This window comes from Camelina sativa, chromosome 1, assembly GCF_030686135.1.
Source record: "Camelina sativa cultivar CO46 ecotype springtype chromosome 1, ASM3068613v1".
In the NCBI taxonomy this organism is placed as follows: Eukaryota; Viridiplantae; Streptophyta; class Magnoliopsida; order Brassicales; family Brassicaceae; genus Camelina; species Camelina sativa.
In genome coordinates this window covers 17,290,805-17,304,619 of record NC_141880.1, presented here as the reverse complement: position 1 = coordinate 17,304,619, position 13,815 = coordinate 17,290,805, and the positions used below count along the sequence as shown (strand labels likewise).

Here is a 13,815-nt window from a genome sequence, read left to right as displayed (position 1 = left end):
ACCAAGACAAAAATAAAACACGACCTAGGTCGTTTTCCCACTTAAATATCTCGGTTCAATGGTTTTTCCTAAACCAAACCAGTCCAGATCTATAATTAAATCAATCTGGTCGAACCAGAAATAAGTGGTATCGACCGACACCACAATTCTCCCCCACCAAAATAGATTTGTACTCAAATCTCGAACAACACTCAGCCAAGGACTCATGTGCTACCGACTCCACGGCCCGCACTCCTCCGACTGATATACGAAAGGTCACCTCTAGGTGATAGACTCACGCTCCATACGTTATTTGCTCTCGACTTTTGGACTTTCCTTGTCTCATAGGCCTAAACCTTGAGTTTTTATTAGCCCTTCATCAGACCTAAGTCTGCATGCCATAATGTTGGCTCCTCATCGGGCCTAAACCTGCATGCCATAATGTATAAGGAGAAATCCAATATTCGTCTCTCGGATCGTCACCCTACAGCGCGCCTTTGGATCGTCATCCAAAGTCGATATACCAACCACACTCCCAAGCCACAAAGTCTTGGAATATGGCGGTACTAGGAGAACCGAAGTCCCTCCAAGAGTCGCGAGCAAACAATTCTGAACACATCTGAGTCCTATTCCTAACCAGGTTCCCTTCCCGTGGCTCCCGTAAGACAATACAATGTCCTATTAACCACATATCCCGTCACTGGAATACCCCATGACCACACAAGGATCATCTCACTGCCCCACGGGCCGCCACGAAGGCCAAACAAATGTCCTAAACAGGACCGCCACAAAGGCCAAACAAATGTCCTAAACAGGACTGCCACAAAGGCCAAAACGATTGTCCTAACAGGACCGCGACGAAGGCCAGACAAATGTCATAAACATGACCGCCACAAAGGACAAACAAATGTTCTCAAAAGGACCGCCACCAAGGCAACTCGTCCCGAAGGACCGTCACAAAGACCATCTGTCCTGAAGGACCGCCTCAACAGGCACTCTAGCTAAACAGCCCGCCACGAAGGCCACACAATGGCTAAACAGCCCGCCACAAAGGCCACACAATGGCTAAACAGCTCGCCACAAAGGCCACACAATAGCTAAACAGCCCGCCACGAAGGCCACACTACGGCTAAACAGTCCACCACAAAGGCCACACAAGCCCTCTCCTAGGCTTTCCGCCACCAAAAATGGACAAATTCTAACTCACATAAAACTTTCCATTTTTTAGCACTTACCACATCTGTAAACTTTCCACATATAAACTTTTAATTCAGGAAACTTTCCTCCAAAACACTGCCTTGCGGAAAATTTGTACCCCAAACACCACCTCATCTTGTTACTGAGTCGCACAACCAACCACCCCAAGCGACCGAGTAACAAGAGAGATGGGCTGGAATACTCCATTCCCGCTCTAGCCACGGACTACAGACAAGCTCAACGCACTGATCTCTCCTACCAGAGAATCCATATCCTGCTCCTGAGCCGAAGCCGCCCGCTTCCAACTCAAAGCATCTGCAACAAAGTTAGCCTTACCAGGGTGGTAGCCTATCTCCAAATCATAATCCGCCACCAGCTCCATCCACCGCCTCTGCCTCAAATTCAGCTTGGGCTGAGTGAATATATACTTTAGGCTCTAATGATCTGTAAACATCTGTACTTTGCACCATAAAGATAAGATCTCCAAATCTTCAGGGCAAAAACTACAACACCCATCTCCAAGTCATGAGTAGGATAGTTGTCCTCATGCTTCCGCAACTGCCGCGAAGCATAGGCAATCACCTTCCCATGCTGCATCAACACACATCCCAAACCCATTGTAGATGCATCTGTATAAACCACATAGGGTTCTCCCTGCTTAGACAAGGCCAACACCGGAGCAGTAGTCAACATCTCCTTTAGGCTTGCAAAGCCCTCCTCACACTCATGTGACCAGACAAAAGAAACATCCTTCCCCGTCAACTTAGTCATTGGACGTGCTCTGCTCGCAAACCCCTGTACAAACCTCTTGTAATACCCTGTCAACCCGAGAAAACTCTTGATCTCCGTGGCATTCTGCGGTCTAGGCCAATCCTTGATAGCCTGAATCTTCTCCGGATCTACAGAAACTCCATCTGCAGACACAATGTAACCCAGAAAACCCATCTCATGCTGCCAGAAACTACACTTGCTCAACTTAGCAAACAACTTCTGCTCCCGCAGCTTCTCCAGAATTGCCCTCAAATGCACTGCATGCTCTTCAGGACTCTTAGAATAAACTAGGATGTCGTCGATGAAAATGATGACAGACACGTTCAGAAACTCCTGAAACACGCTGTTCATCAATCTCATAAACGCAGCTGGTGCGTTAGTCAACCCAAACGGCATCACTACAAACTCATAATGCCCATACCTCGTCCTAAAGCAGTCTTCCTCACATCTGCCTCATCTATCGGGATCTGATGATAACCCGACGCCATATCTATCTTGAAGAACCAAGTAGCACCTCTCAACTGATCCAACAACTCATCGATCCTCGAAAGAGGGTACTTATTCTTCACAGTGACCCGGTTGAGACCTCTGTAATCAATGCACAAGCGGAAACTCTCATCCTTCTTCTTAACGAATAACATCGGCGCTCCCCACGGTGATACACTAGGACGGATAAATCCCTTGCTCAACAAATCCTCTAGCTGCTTCTTCAGCTCTGCCATCTTTGTTGGAGCCATCCTGTAAGGAGCCTTGGATAACGGTGTCGTTCCTGGTTCCAGTTCGATCGTAAAAGGATCAGACCGAGAAGGTGGTAATCCCTGCAACGACTGGAACACGTCCTCAAAACTCCTCTACAACCTGAATACCGCTAACTGTAGACTTCCCCACTGACTCTGGCATAGATTTAGTAACCAAATAAGCCTCACGACCCTTCTCGATCATCTTCCCAGCCTGAATAGCCGAGATCACGAGACTCCCTGAAGTCGGTCTAATCCCCTGATAAACCAACTTCCCTCCTGAATGCTCAAACTCCACTCTACCACGATGACAATCCAGATGAACCATATGCCGATGCAACCAGTCGATCCCCAAGATAGCGCCATACAACTCCACTGGGCTGATAAGCAAATCCGCAGGCCAAGACTCTCCCGCGATCTGAATATCGATACCCCTCGCTCGACCAATGACCCTCAGAAGCTTGCCTCTAGCAACTCTGACAACTCATGTATGCTCTCCGGAATCTCCCACGATACCCGCACTCTCTGCACACTCCGGGTAATGAAGCTATGATTAGCTCTAGAATCAAACATAACGTGGGACTTAAACCCGCCCACCAACAAGGTCCCTACACAAACCTCATGTGTTGAGAACCTAACAGTTATCACAGGACAACATAAAATCTGAACTTACTAAGAATTCACAAAGACAAAGTATCAGAGATTATACATGTGATCGCTCTGGCGCTGGTTCCACCAGTCTCTACAGTCGTGTAAACCCGTGGCGCCTGCTCAATCCGTGTCACCTGCTGCCCTCCCGGCTGCACCTGCTGCAACGTCGCCACTTCTACCGGCTGCAACTTGGGACAATAGGGCTTGATGTGCCCTGGCTCCCTGCAATAGTAGCACACACGATCTGCTGTCAACGAGGCACTCCTCTTGGGACAGCTAGCAATCTTGTGCTCCTTGCTCCCACACCTGAAGCAACTCGCACCACTCGACGTCTGCCTAGCCTCCCACTTCCTCTTGGTTCCCTGCACAGGCTTACCGCCCTTTCTAGAACCTCCCTGATGTTGAGCCCTACTAGGCTGGACTGCAAGGCTAGCCGCCACTGACTGTGCCCGGATATCCTCCTCAATCCCTGCTGTAGTCTCAACCAGCTCTACACGCGAAGCATAACTCCGCCCCCTACAGTGAACCCTCAAGTCATCACGTAGGGCCCTCAAGAACCTCCTGATCTGAGCCTCCTCAGACTCCAAATCTCGACTCCCGTACCTCAGAAGTCTACTGAACTCCAAGTCAAGCTCCCACACTGACCGACTCCCCTGAGCTAGCTGAAGGAACTGCACCTCCAACCTATCCAGTGCCTCTCTAGGGAAATACTTGCGGTTGAACTCCAAGACGAAGTCAGCCCAAAACATCTCCCTCTGCACTCTCCTGGCTGTCACAGAACTCCACCACAACTAAGCATCACCAGAAAAATAGTGGACCCCAATGTCCACCCAAAATCCCTCAGGACACCTCAGAGTATGGAAATTACGTTCCACACTCCTCCTCCACGCATCCGCAGCGGTAGGATCTGTACCTCCCGAAAACCGCTCGGTACCAATACGGTCCATCTCTGTCAGCATGCTGATATAACGAGAATTGACTCCCACATCCGCAGCCACTGGCTACTGCTCCTACGCCACAACTGGTGGCACTACCTGAGCCTGAGCCGGTACCACAGGTGGCAACCGCTCTAACAAATGTGCCAGCAAACCCGCAAGGTCGACACCCGGGACTCCACCCACTGGGACACCCGCACCTGGGGCCCTAACATCACTGGCTACTGGAGCATCAACACCGCCCCCTCCGGCCACACTCACGGAATCCCCCTGGACACCCTACGACTCGCTGATACCCTCTGCTGTCACACTATGGTCCGCAATCTCACTAACCACTGGGACCCTGCCCCTACCACGACCATGTCCGCGTCCATGACCACGTCCGCGTCCACGACCACGACCACCAACAACATCCTCTCTAACCATCTGCACTACCATGAGCAGAAGGCTAAGCACACAATTAACATAACACACAAACAAAAACTCACCGTGGAATCACACTGTAGGCTCGAAGAAGATGTTCTAGGACTCCATGCCACACACAATTGACTAACTCACATAATTAATCAAGACATGCAATCCCAGACAACATAACAGAAACCTAGTGAACCCAAACCTAGAACCGTAAGGACTCTGATACCAAACTGAAACGACCTGACCCGTTTTTTTAATAATAAATAATAATAATATAAATAACTATGACTATTGGTCTCATACCCACTAGCCACCTAAACACAATCACAAACAACAGCGGAATAAAAATACCAATTAAATAACCAACTGAACCAATAATCCAATATTAATCCATAATAGAATAACCAACAATCAATCCTAACCATTTCAATGTCAAACGACAGGAAACCAAGGAACTGGCAACCTAATAAGTTCTAAAGACCCAACTCTAGCAACCTAGCAATGCCAGACAACATCCAATCGAGTCCCTAGAACATCTTCCTCTTCATTGCCTTGATTCCACGATCACACTTTGCCTTTACCTGCACCACAAACACAAATTGAGATGCATGAGTATTTAATAAATACTCAGTGAGGCAATTCTCCCATCTACTGGGCTATACACACAAGCAATAAGATCTCTCATGCCACAAAAAACAACAATAAAACAAACCAGGAACATGAACAAGTGACCTGACATGATCCGGTTACTTTCAGAATGGTGTCGACCGATACCAGAAGGTGTCGACCAACACTGGATATTTGGTGTCGACTAACACCACTTGGGTGTCGACCGACACCTGCTCAACACCCCCGAAACCCTAACGGTGTCGACTGACACCTCCACATGGTGCCAACCGACACTCGCTAAGTTCCCGAGCCGTCCTCGTATTAGTGTCGACCAACACCACATTGGTGTCGACCGACACCACTGTCGAGCAGTGATTTCCTTCGAACAGAACCTCCGAATCTCGCCTCCAAACTTCTCCTCTTCGTCCCACACAATTCCATGAACGAATCCAAGCCACATGAGCTACGAAAAACTCACAAACAACCAAAAACAAACAACCAAACAACACACAATATCACATAAACAGAGATCTTAGCTTAGATAAGCCATGGTCATGCACTCACCTTAGCCAACAAAGAGATCTAAGCCCAAAGGACGAAGCTACCACCACAGAAACCTTCCCACCACGTTTCTAGCCTTGGATCTTCACTCTCACAGCAAGATCTCTCCAAAAATGCTTTCAAATCTCACAAACTCTCACAAGAACTCTTAAAAACTGTTTTCTCCTCTTTCTCTCTCAAAAACAACAAACGGCGACCAAGACAAAAATAAAACACGGCCTAGGTTGTTTTCCCACTTAAATATCTCGGTTCAATGGTTTTTCCTAAACCAAACCGGTCCAAATCGATAATTAAATCAATCTGGTTGAACCAGAAATAAGTGGTGTCAACCGACACCACATGAGTGTCGATCGACACCCACCCCCGAAACGCAGAGTTTTAGTTCGCGGGCGTTACAGAAATACATAAAAACAAAGAAGTAGAACTGAAAAAAAAATATAAGATAAATATAACAAAATATAATCACACTTAAATATATAACAAAATATATAATCATATCTCAAATATATAGAACTTGAGATATGGTGGATGATGATGTGAGAATGGTTATTTATAGGATTTCACGGGATAGAAGTTACATTTCTAAAATAATTAAATTATAGGAGTTACAATATAATTTATAGTGTGTTTGAATGAAAATGAATGGAAAAATAGTCAATTTCTAATTTTTGTAATTTCAGTTACAATTAAGTAGTAAAGTGTGGATTAGGTTAATGTACATTATTACATTTTTATTTAGTAAAAAATAAATACATTTTTTTAGAAATTAAATGCTAAATGAACCAATAAGGAGAGAGTGAACTTTATAAAATCATATGAAATGTAATAATAATCATAAATATTATTAATTTTTAATCTCTTTTATATTCACCTTAATTTAAGCTAAACACTACAAGCAAACTTGCAATTTGGTACTCCAGTTTGTGACTATTTTTTTGGTCGCAAAATAGAGCGACTCTTATAAGACTACTTTGTGACATATCAACGGCTACAAAAAATATTTTCTGAATGAGAGCAAGTCTCATTTTCTCTGTTTCGATGCTTCAATCGTGGCAATGATAATGTTCCAATTAAAATTATAAGATAAAAAAGCTGTAAGGTTAAAAAAGAATGGTCTGCTGCCGGGGTTTGAACCCGAAACTCATCTAGATGAAGGGGATTATTATCCATTTCATCCAATATGTGTTTAAACCAATGTGCTACAGCGAATTTTTGATAAACACTAAAAGCAAACTTGCAATTTGGTACTCCAGTTTGTGACTATTTTTTTGGTCGCAAAATAGAGCGACTCTTATAAGACTACTTTGTGACATATCAACGGCTACAAAAAAATGTTTTTTGAATGAGAGCAAGCATCATTTTCTCTGTTTCGATGCTTCAGCGGTGGCAATGATAATTTTCCAATTACAATTATAAGATAAGAAAAGCTGTAAGGTTAGAAAAGAATAGTCCGCTGCCGGGGTTTGAACCCAAAACTCATCTAGATGAAAGTATCCATTTCATCCAATATGTGTTTAAACTAATGTGCTACAACGAATTTTTGAAAAAAATATCTATATATATATATGTATATATATTGATTTTTGCTTCAAGTGTTTACGAGTTTGTAAGAGAACAAATACATATTAGAGTTTACAATAACCAATTCTAAATCTTCACTCATATTATAATTCAACAAAGCTTCCCATCTTAACAATACTAAATTTATTAACCAACAAACTTTAGAAACACAATACTATGTCAATATATATATATATATATATATATATATATATATATATATTAAAAAAATGGACATACAAATTTTTTTTAAATAGTAAACAAAAACATATAACAAAACATTATGAATTAGTAATAAACTTGTAGCGCGAGTCAACCACTAGTTAGATATATGTACTATTAAAAGTGAAGCATTTTTAATAAATAGACATAGATTAAGAGATTATTACATGAAATGTCATTTAAAACAGAAGAAGGATATGCATAACTCAGAGCCAAACATATACAATTAATAAATGAATTGTATAATGTAAAAGTGTATCCAAACATACCTGTAAGCAAATTAAATATGGAGGAAGAAAAAATATTATAATTAACCGTAATAAATTTTGAAACAAGAATTAGGAATATCAAATCCGATCTCAAGAGATTCTCTGCCAAGATTTCGACCCTAATTTCGAATTATCTGCAAAAAAAAAGGACAACTACATAAAAAAGTTTTGGAAAGTTGATACTAGAGTTACAATTTATGTTATGGTTGATTTATATAAAATATATTATACAGTCACAATCATAATTAATAGCACAAAAAAAGGAAACAAGTAAACAACATTAACGACATACAAAAATTTAGAGGATGTTGATATTATGGTTACAATTTCTGTAATATTCCATTTTTAAAAATGGTATTCTGTAATCACAATCATAATTACTAACATATTACTACCATATTCCATTGCTTTTGATTTAATCCTATTAAAACGTTTCCAAAACTATAATAAGATGAAGATATTTTCTACTAACAACAATTAGGAAATTTATGGCAATTAGGAAACTATGGCAAAATTTGTGGAAACCATCAATGAATAATTAAGAAATTTATGCAATATATTTGGCAAAAATATCTTAACAATAAATGAAAAATCTCAAACAGATATTGATATTTGTCTATACCATTCTTCTATATATAACGAAATATTTTTGTTCAAGCATACAAATATCTTTCTTTTCTTTTTTTCGTTTTACAATTTTGTTAGCACATAGTATTTTTTTCTTTTTGCTAATTGAAATAGTTTTATAATCTAATTTGAGTTTAATATTCTTGATTTCAGCGTTCAGCATGGAAATGGTTGTCACTGTTTCTTCAAACCAATGGTACTTTCATCTATTTATTCTTTAAGTTTACTTTGTTTTTTGACTTGGTGGATTTTATATTATGTTAAAGTTTGATCTTTATTTTCCATGACACACCCTTCGATTGAAAAAGCTCAAAAATTGAGTTCTTATTAAATCATCAAAAATACTTATTAGGATATGGAGAAGAGAAGGAAGAACAGTTGATAGAACATGGATCCTCAAATCGCCGCATCGAGTTAGATGGTATGAAGCATGACTACGTCATCTTGACTTTTTCATTTTGTTTAAAGGTTATTTTTGTGTATTATTAAAGTGCGTTTTGTTTTTGTAGATGGCAAACTTTGGTTTGATTTTTTAGACTGGCGAATCAATTACATTAAGAATTTAATTGTTTGGAATTTACATTGGCTAATAATTAGGGTGTGTTTATGCAGGGTTTTAGCTATGGAGAATCTTGGATCACATAAGAAACAAGTACAAAACCATTTAAACACGGAGTTAACGGATTTTAATTGTGACGTGAAGACTATACTATTTGTGATTGATTTTATTGTGTTTAGACTTTTAATTAGGAAAACATGTAATCGGAGCAAGTGCATCCATCCACACATATTGTATACGATATATATGTTTTATAAAACTATTTCCTATAAACTACTCATATATATTTTATAAAACAATTTCAAATAGACTCATGGTATATCTTTTTAACTATTGAAAATTCTCTGGATATTGTTTCCTTATTGAAAAAATCAATTTTTAACTATTAAAAATAGTTTAAATGGATATATACCATCGCTGTTAAGATTCTAATAAAATTAAATTTTTGTTATTAACCATCATCAAATTCAATTATGCAATTAAGATTTAATTTTTTTGGTAAAACTTGAATTGACGGAAAGCTAATTTTGTGTACAACATAGTTGCAGAATTACTAGAGTTTCAGAACCAGCCTATACAACAATTGTACGTGTACAAACCTATATCTTTTAATATTATAGATTTATAATAAAAATTGTTAAATAAACTTTTGTTAAACGACTTACTTTCAATATTTTAAATATATATCACTAATCTATAAATTGTAAATATATAAAATAAAATATAAACAGATTAGAAATAATTATTATCTAGCAATATTTGAACCAAGTAAACTATTTTATCTTATCAAATAGTTTGAGGATTATAGACAAAATTTGCCTCTAATTCCACATGGTTCGACTGAAGTCCAAACACGGATATGGAAACTTCCTATTCTTCTAAAGATTAAACACTTTATATGGAGAGTACTTTCCGAGGCAATAGCGACAAAGACCAGATTGAATACAAGAGGTATGAATATAGATCCAATTTGTTCACGGTGCGGATTACATGATGAAACTATAAACCATATATTTTTTGACTGTCCATACGCTCAAGAATTATGGTTGTGGTCGAATTTACCGAGAAATAAAATCCCTCAACCGTTTCAGTTTGATATTGATACCATCCTCACTGATTTTTTGGATATACAACATGACTGTGATATATCATTAAGCCAAACTTTATCACCTTTCTGGTTAATGTGGAAAATCTGGAAATCGAGAAACAAATATGTTTTTGAAAACATTTTTATTTCTCCACGGACTATATGGTTACAAACTACAGCAGAAATTGAAGAATGGATAACTGTGACAAATAAACAGAGAGAAGGAACAATACCCCATGAGCCTATTTTACATTCCAATCGATGGACACCACCAAGACCGACAGTTTTTAATTGTAACTTTGATGCAAATTATAATAAGGATGATCAGTTAGTAACAAGAGGGTGGATATTCTGAGACAACACAGGTGAAACGATCCTGACCTGTTTTTTTTTTCAATTAAGAAATAATATTAATATAATAATAATAATAATAATAAGTAAACTACGACTAGTGGTCTCATACCCACTAGCCACCTAACCACAATCACAAACAGCAGCGGAATAACAATTACCAATATCAATTAATCCATAATAATTTCAAAACCATAAACTAAAGATCCAATCAACATAAACTAGAAAACCAGCAATCCTAAACAACATTCTAGGACTCAACTCTAGCAATCTAACAAAATCCAGACAACAACCAAGCGAGACCCTGGAACATCCTCCTCTTCATCGCCTAGATTCCACGATCACACTTTGTCTTTACCTGCACCACAAACACAAATTGAGATGCATGAGTATTTGATAAATACTCAGTGAGGCAATCCTCTCATCTACTGGACTATACACACAAGCAACAATGATCCAATGTTCCAAACAACCAACAAAACAAAACACACAAACCAGGAAAATGAACAATGATCTCGCTGGAAGGGAGATGTCGACGGACACCAGCCAAGTGTCGACCGACACTGGCATTGGTGTCGACCGACACTACCCCACAGTGTCAATCGATGCCATCTTGCTGGTGTCGACCGACACCAAGTCGTGTCGATCGACAATCCAGCTGCAACTGCGATCCGCTCGAAGCCGAGAGTCGGATCTCGCTTCTCAACCTCTTCCAAAACTTCCAGTACTCAAAACCCATGCCAGAATCATCCTTAGGACCCTGTAGCAACCAATCCCCAGCACGAAAACAAACAAAACAACAACAAACAAGCAAGAACAAGGAAATCAAGGGCTTAGATTAGCCATGTTCATGCACTCACCTCTTTGCAGGAAGTTTCTGAACCACAACAACGAATCCCAACCTCCTAACAAGCCTCTAACTCCTTCCTAGCCTTGGATTTCTCAAGAACAGCAAGGAATCTCACCAATCTCTCTCAAAAACTCAAGTACAAAGCTCTTGTCCCATTTCTCTCAAAAACCACAAAGCGGCAGACAAAATAATCTCTAAAACCCTTATGGTCGACAATTCACTTAAATATCTCGGTTTTAGTGGTTTTTGCTAAAACAAACCGGTCCAAATCGATAATTAAATCAATCTGGTCGAACCAGAAATAAGTGGTGTCGACCGACACCACCATGGGTGTCGATCGACACCCACCCCCAAAACGCAGAGTTTTGGTTTGCGGGCGTTACAATTCTCCCCCACCAAAATAGATTTGTCCTCGAATCTCGAACAACACTCAGCCCAGGACTCATGTGCTACTGACTCCACGGCCCGCACTCCTCTGACCGATATACGAAAGGTCACCTTTAGGTGATAGAATCACGCTCCAGGCGTTATTTGCTCTCGACTTTTGGACTTTCCTTTACTCACAGGTCCAAAACCTTGAGTTTTTATTGGCTCTTCATCAGACCTAAGTCTGCATGCCATAATGTTGGCTCCTCATCGGGCCAAAAATCCAATATTCGTCTCTCGGGTCGTCACCCTACAGCGCGCCTTCGGATCGTCATCCGAAATCGATATACCAACCCCACTCCCAAGCCACAAAGTCTTAGAATATGGCGGTACTAGGAGAACCGAAGTCCCCCAAGAGTCGCGTGCAAATAATTCTGAACACGTCTAAGTCCTATCCCATCCAGGTTTCCTTCTCGTGGCTCGCGTAAGACAATACAATGTCCTACCAACCACATATCCCCTCACTGGAATACCTCATGACCACACAAGGATCATCTCACTGCCCCACCGGCCGCCACGATGGCCAAACATATTTTCTAAACAGAACCGCCACAAAGGCCAAGCAAATGCCCTAAACAGGACCGCCACCAAGGCCAAACAAATGTCCTAAGCAGGACCGCTATAAAGGCTAAACAAATGTCTTAAACAGGACCGCCACCAAGGCCACTCATCCCGAAGGACCGCCTAAACAGGCTTTCTGGCTAAACAGCCCGCCACGAAGGCCACACAATTGGCTAAACAGCCCGCCACAAAGGCCACACAATGGCTAAACAGCCCGCCACAAAGGCCACACAATGGCTAAACAGCCCGCCACAAAGGCCACACAATGGCTAAACAGCCCGCTACAAAGGCCACACAATGGCTAAACAGCCCACCACAAAGGCCACACAATGGCTAAACAGTCCGCCACAAAGGCCACACCCCTCCAAGGCTCTCCACCGCTAAAAATGGAAGAATTCTAACTTACAGAAAACCTTCCATTTTTAGACTTTCCACTTCCGGAACTTCCCATTTATAGAAACTTCTAATTCAGGAATCTTTCCCCCAAAACACTGCCTTGCGGAAATTTTGTACCTCAAACACCACCTCATCTTGTTACTGAGTCGCACAACCAACCACCCCAAGCGACAGAGTAAACAAGAGAGATGGGCTGGAATACTCCATTCCCTTTTCAGCCACGGACTACGACTAGGACCAGGCGAGACAAGTTCAAGTCGCGACCTGCTTCTCGAACCACTTCTTGAACCTTGCCTTCATCCTCGCCTCTGGCTCCCAAGTCTGCTCCTCAAGACCATCACAGTCCCAAAAGACTCTCATCAAAGGAATCTTCTTCTTCCGAAGTTCCTTGATCCTTTTCTCGAGAACCCTCACTGGTCTCGCCTCCAAAGTCATGTTGGGCTGAAAATCCCCAAGGATCTTAGCCAACATGTTGTAATCCTCACGGAGACACTTCCGCAACATAGACACATGGAAAACCTTATGAAATGCATGCATAACCTCAGGTAACTCCAGCCTATATGCCACTGGTCCAACTCGCTCAATCACTCTGAACGGACCCATATACCTCGGACTCAACTTAGTCTCAGTCAATGACCTGTTCGGATCCCGCAACATGGCCATCTTGAGGTGCACTCTATCTCCAACCTGAAACTCAAGATCTCTCATCCTCCTATCGGCATAACTCCTATGTAAATCCTGAGCTTCCTTCATGTTCAGCTTGAGAACCCTAATCTTCTCTGAGGTCTCTTGAACAAAATCTGCCCCGTACATGCTCCTCTCCCCCACCTGAATCCAGCATAACGGTGTACGACACGGCCTCCAATACAAAGCCTCATAAGGAGCCATGCCAATGCTCGCCTGGTAATTGTTGTTATAAGCAAACTCTACCAAGCTCAATTGATCTGCCTAATGGTCACCCCAATCTAACACACACATCCTCATCAAATCCTCTAAAATCTGGATCGTCCTCTCTGACTGTCCATCTGTCTGGGGATGATAAGTTGTACTCAT

General features: G+C 41.3%; 1 long non-coding RNA gene across 1 annotated transcript; it reads left to right on the top strand.

Moving 5' to 3' along the window:
* Positions 1–8,599: 8,599 nt before the first annotated feature.
* On the top strand, positions 8,600–9,307 carry LOC147950041 (uncharacterized). The gene is made up of 3 exons (XR_015556518.1): positions 8,600–8,728; positions 8,885–8,953; positions 9,145–9,307. It is a non-coding gene; the product is annotated as an uncharacterized LOC147950041 (long non-coding RNA).
* The last annotated feature ends 4,508 nt before the right edge of the window (positions 9,308–13,815 follow it).